General features: G+C 40.1%; 1 non-coding gene across 1 annotated transcript; it reads right to left on the minus strand.

The window, feature by feature from the left end:
• Window positions 1-945: 945 nt before the first annotated feature.
• Window positions 946-1,053, minus strand: LOC112760212 (small nucleolar RNA R71). Its single transcript, XR_003180663.1, has one exon. It is a non-coding gene; the product is annotated as a small nucleolar RNA R71 (small nucleolar RNA).
• Window positions 1,054-6,000: the final 4,947 nt, after the last annotated feature.

The following is a 6,000-nucleotide window of genomic DNA, read 5'->3' on the forward strand; positions in this document are numbered from 1 at the left end:
TTTTTGTTTGTTTCTTAACTTTTTCAAAACTACCTAACTAACTCTCTCTCTCTAATTTTCGAAAATATCTTCCCTCTTTTTCAAAATTTCTTTTTAATTAACTAATTATTTTTATTTTTGATTTCAAAATTTTTCGAAAATTACTAACCTTTTTCAAAAACTATTTTCGAAAATCACTAACCCTTTTTCAAAAATTATTTTCGAAAATTCTCCCTCTCCCATCTTATTCTATTTATTTATTCATCTACTAACATCTCATCTCACATCTCAACTCTCCTCACAGTTGTGTTTCTTCCATTACACTACATTCTTTGTCTCCCTCTCTTCTTCTACTCACACAGGGATCCCTATACTGTGGTATAAAGGATCTCTATTATTATTATTATTTTTCTGTGCCCTCTTCTTTGTCATATGAGCAGGAGCAAGGATAAGAACATTCTTGTGAAAGCAGATCCAGAACCTGAAAGGACTCTGAAAAGGAAACTAAGAGAAGCTAAAATACAACAATCCAGAGATAACCTTTCAGAAATTTTCGAACAGGAAGAGGAGATGGCAGCCGAAAATAATAATAATGTAAGGAAGATGCTTGGTGACTTTACTGCACCTAATTCCAATTTACATGGAAGAAGCATCTCCATTCCTGCCATTGGAGCAAACAACTTTGAGCTGAAACCTCAATTAGTTTCTCTGATGCAGCAGAACTGCAAGTTTCATGGACTTCCATCTGAAGATCCTTTTCAGTTCTTAGCTGAATTCTTGCAGATATGTGATACTGTTAAGACTAATGGAGTAGATCTTGAAGTCTACAGGCTCATGCTTTTCCCTTTTGCTGTAAGAGACAGAGCTAGAATATGGTTGGACTCTCAACCTAAAGATAGCCTGAACTCTTGGGATAAGCTGGTCAAGGCTTTCTTAGCCAAGTTCTTTCCTCCTCAAAAGCTGAGCAAGCTTAGAGTGGATGTTCAAACCTTCAGACAGAAAGAAGGTGAATCCCTCTATGAAGCTTGGGAGAGATACAAAGGACTGACCAAAAAGTGTCCTTCTGACATGCTTTCAGAATGGACCATCCTGGATATATTCTATGATGGTTTATCTGAGCTATCAAAGATGTCACTGGACACTTCTGCAGGTGGATCCATTCACCTAAAGAAAACGCCTGCAGAAGCTCAAGAACTCATTGACATGGTTGCTAACAACCAGTTCATGTACACTTCTGAAAGGAATCCTGTGACTAATGGGACGCCTATGAAGAAGGGAGTTCTTGAAGTTGATACTCTGAATGCCATATTGGCTCAGAATAAAATATTGACTCAGCAAGTCAATATGATTTCTCAGAGTCTGAATGGAATGCAAGCTACATCCAACAGTACTCAAGAGGCTTCTTATGCAGAAGAAGTTTATGATCCTGAAAACCCTGCAATAGCAGAGGTGAATTACATGGGTGAACCTTATGGAAACACCTATAACTCATCATGGAGAAATCATCCAAATTTCTCATGGAAGGATCAAAAGCCTCAACAAGGCTTTAATAATGGTGGAAGAAATAGGTTTAACAATAATAAACCTTTTCCATCATCCACTCAGCCACAGACAGAGAACTCTGAACAAAATACTTCTAATTTAGCAAATCTAGTCTCTGATCTATCCAAGGCCACTGTGAGCTTCATGAATGAAACAAGGTCTTCCATTAGAAATTTGGAAGCACAAGTGGGCCAGCTGAGTAAAAGGATCACTGAAATCCCTCCCAGTACTCTCCCAAGCAATACAGAAGAGAACCCAAAAGGAGAGTGCAAGGCCATTGACATAAGCACCATGGCCGAACCTACAAGGGGAGTGGAGGACGTGAATCCCAAGGAGGAAGACCTCCTGGGACGTCCAGTGATCAATAAGGAGCTTCCCTCTGAGGAACAAAAGGACTCTGAGGCTCATCTAGAGACCATAGAGATTCCATTGAACCTCCTTATGCCCTTCATGAGCTCTGATGAGTATTCCTCTTCTGAAGAGAATAAGGATGTTACTGAAGAGCAAACTGCCAAGTTTCTTGGTGCAATCATGAAGCTGAATGCCAAATTATTTGGCATTGATACTTGGGAAGTTGAACCTCCCTTGTTCATCAATGAACTAAGTGATCTGGATCAACTGACATTGCCTCAGAAGAGATAGGATCCAGGAAAGTTCATAATACCCTGTACCATAGGCACCATGATCTTTAACGCTCTATGTGACCTTGGTTCAGGAATAAACCTCATGCCCCTCTCTGTAATAGAGAAACTGGGAATCTATGGGGTGCAAGCTGCTAAAATCTCATTAGAGATGGCAGACAATTCAAGAAAACAGGCATATGGACAAGTAGAGGACGTGTTAGTAAAGGTTGAAGGCCTTTACATCCCTGCTGATTTCATAGTCCTAGATACTGGAAAGGAAGAGGATGAATCCATCATCCTAGGAAGACCTTTCCTGGCCACAGCAAGAGCTGTGATTGATGTTGACAGAGGTGAACTAGTCCTTCAATGGAATAAGGACTCCCTTGTGTTTAAAACTCAAGGATCTCCCTCTGCAACCATGGAGAGGAAGCAGAAAAAGCTTCTCTCAAAGCAGAGTCAACCAGAGCCCCCACAGTCAAACTCTAAGTTTAGTGTTGGGAGGCCACAACCAAACTCTAAGTTTGGTGTTGAACTCCCATATCCAAACTCTAAGTTTGGTGTTGGAGAGTCTCAACAAAGCTCTGCACATCTGTGAGGCTCCATGAGAGCCCACTGTCAAGCTATTGACATTAAAGAAGCGCTTGTTGGGAGGCAACCCAATTTTTATTTATCTAACTATATTTTCCTTAGTTATATGTCTTTGTAGGTTCATGATCATGTGGAGTCACAAAATAAATATAAAAATTGAAAACGGAATCAAAAACAGCAGAAGAAAAATCACACCCTGGAGGAGCATCTGTCTGGCGTTCAGCGCCAGAACAGAGCATGGTTCTGGCGCTGAACGCCCAAAATGGGCAGCTTCTGGGCGCTGAACACCAGAAATGGCAACAAATGGGTGTTGAACGCCCAAAATGGGCACCAACCTGTCGCTGAACGTCCAGAGTTGTGTGCAAAGGCATTTTACATGCCTAGTGGGTGCAGGGATGTAAATCCTTGACACCTCCGGATCTGTGGACACCACAGGATCACCTCAAGATCTGTAGGACACCACAGGATCATCTTAGGATCTGTGAACTCCACAGGATCCCCACCTAATTCATCTCTCTTTCCATTCATGATCATCCCTTCTGTTTTCCATTTACCACTCACATCCATACACCCACTACCTTCAAAATTCATCAACATCTCTCTCTCTCACCCAATCCCACCCATATGGCTGAATACACACTCCCATCCATCTCCTCCATATCTTCTTCTTCTTCTTCTATTCTTTCTTCTTTTGCTCGAGGGCGAGCAACATTCTAAGTTTGGTGTGGTAAAAGCATAAGCTTTTTGTTTTTCTATTACCATTAATGGCACCTAAGGCCAGAGAAACCTCAAAGAGGAAAGGGAAGACAAAAGCTTCCATCAAGGATCTATAGCTCAGTGGTAGAACATTTGACTGCAAATCAAGAGATCCCTGAGATACCTCAGGGGATACATTTTCTTCCACACAATTATTGGAAGCAACTAGGGGTGGAACATCAAGAGCACTCCATCATCCTTCATGAAATCAGAGAAGATCTAAAAGCAATGAAGGAGGAGCAACAAAGACAAGGAAGAGACATAGAAGAGCTCAAGGACATCATTGGTTCCTCAAGAAGGAAATGCCACCATCACTAAGGTGGATTCATTCCTTGTTCTTATTTCTTCTGTTTTTCGTTTTCTATGTTATGTGCTTATATGTGTTTGTGTCTTCATTACATGATCATTAGTAGTTAGTAACTATGTCTTAAAGTTATGAATGTCCTATGAATCCATCACCTCTCTTAAATGAAAAATGTTTTAATTCAAAAGAACAAGAAGTACATGAGTTTCAAATTTATCTTTGAACTTAGTTTAATTATATTGATGTGGTGACAATGCTTCTTGTTTTCTGAATGTATGCCTAAATAGTGCATATGTCTTTTGAAGTTGTTGTTTAAGAATGTTAAATATGTTGGCTCTTGAAAAAATGATGACTAGGAGACATGTTATTTGATAATCTGAAAAATCATAAAAATTATTCTTGAAGCAAGAAAAAGCAGCAAAGAACAAAGCTTGCAGAAAAAAAAATATAGGCGAAAAAAAAATAGAAAGAAAAAAGAAAAAGCAAGCAGAAAAAGCCAAAAGCTCTTAAAACCAAGAAGCAAGAGCAAAAAGCCAATAACCCTTAAAACCAAAAGGCAAGGGCAAATAAAAAGGATCCCAAGGCTTTGAGCATCAGTGGATAGAAGGGCCTAAAGGAATAAAATCCTGGTCTAAGCGGCTAAACCAAGTTGTCCCTAACCATGTGCTTGTGGCGTGTAGGTGTCAAGTGAAAACTTGAGACTGAGCGGTTAAAGTCAAGGTCCAAAGCAAAAAAAAAGGAGTGTGCTTAAGAACCCTGGACACCTCTAATTGGGGACTTTAGCAAAGCTGAGTCACAATCTGAAAAGGTTCACCCAATTATATGTCTGTGGCATTTATGTATCCGGTGGTAATACTGGAAAACAAAGTGCTTAGGGCCACGGCCAAGACTCATAAAATAGTTGTGTTCAAGAATCATCATACTGAACTAGGAGAATCAATAACACTATCTGAACTCTGAGTTCCTATAGATGCCAATCATTCTGAACCTCAATGGATAAAGTGAGATGCCAAAACTATTCAAGAGGCAAAAAGCTATAAGTCCCGCTCATTTGATTGGAGCTATGTTTCATTGATAGTTTGGAATTTATAGTATATTATCTTCTTTTTATCCTATTTGATTTTCAGTTGCTTGGGGACAAGCAACAATTTAAGTTTGGTGTTGTGATGAGCGGATAATTTATACGCTTTTTGACATTGTTTTTAGTATGTTTTTAGTAGGATCTAGTTACTTTTAGGGATGTTTTCATTAGTTTTTATGTTAAATTCACAATTGCGTTGGAAAGTAGACATCCAGGGCTTTCCAGCAATATATAATAATCCATACTTTGGCCAAGTTTAGACGACGCAAACTGGCGTTCAACGCCAGCTTTCTGCCCAAATCCGGCGTCCAGCGCCAGAAAAGGAGCCAAAACCAGAGTTGAACGCCCAAACTGGCACAAAAAATGGCGTTCAACTCCAAAAAGGACCTCTACACGTGCAACACTCAAGCTCAGCCCAAGCACACACCAAGTGGGCCCCGGAAGTGGATTTATGCATCAATTACTTACTCATGTAAACCCTAGTAGCTAGTTTATTATAAATAGGACCTTTTACTATTGTATTAGAGGTCCTTTTGACCATCTTTGGTCTCAGTTTTAATTCATTGTTCAGGAGACTATTGATCACGTTTTAGGGGGCTGGCCATCTCGGCCATGCCTGGACCTTTCACTTATGTATTTTCACGGTAGAGTTTCTACACTCCATAGATTAAGGTGTGGAGCTCTGCTGTTCCTCAAAGATTAATGCAAAGTACTACTGTTTTCTATTCAATTCATCTTGTTTCGCTTCTAAGATATTCATTCGTACTTCAATCTGAATGTGATGAACGTGACAATCATCATCATTCCCTATGAACGCGTGCCTGACAACCACTTCTGTTCTACCTTCGACTGAATGAGTATCTCTTAGATCTCTTAACCAGAATCTTCGTGGCGTAAGCTAGAATGATGGCGGCATTCAAGAGAATCCGGAAGGTCTAAACCTTGTCTGTGGTATTCCGAGTAGGATTCAATGATTGAATAACTGTGACGAGCTTCAAACTCGCGAGTGCTGGGCGTTAGTGACAGACGCAAAAGGAGGGTGAATCCTATTCCAGCATGATCGGGAACTGACAGATGATTAGCCGTGCTGTGACAGAGCATGTGAGCATATTTTTCACTGAGAGGAG

The sequence above is a fragment of the Arachis hypogaea genome, chromosome 16 (assembly GCF_003086295.3).
Source record: "Arachis hypogaea cultivar Tifrunner chromosome 16, arahy.Tifrunner.gnm2.J5K5, whole genome shotgun sequence".
Classification (NCBI taxonomy): Eukaryota; Viridiplantae; Streptophyta; class Magnoliopsida; order Fabales; family Fabaceae; genus Arachis; species Arachis hypogaea.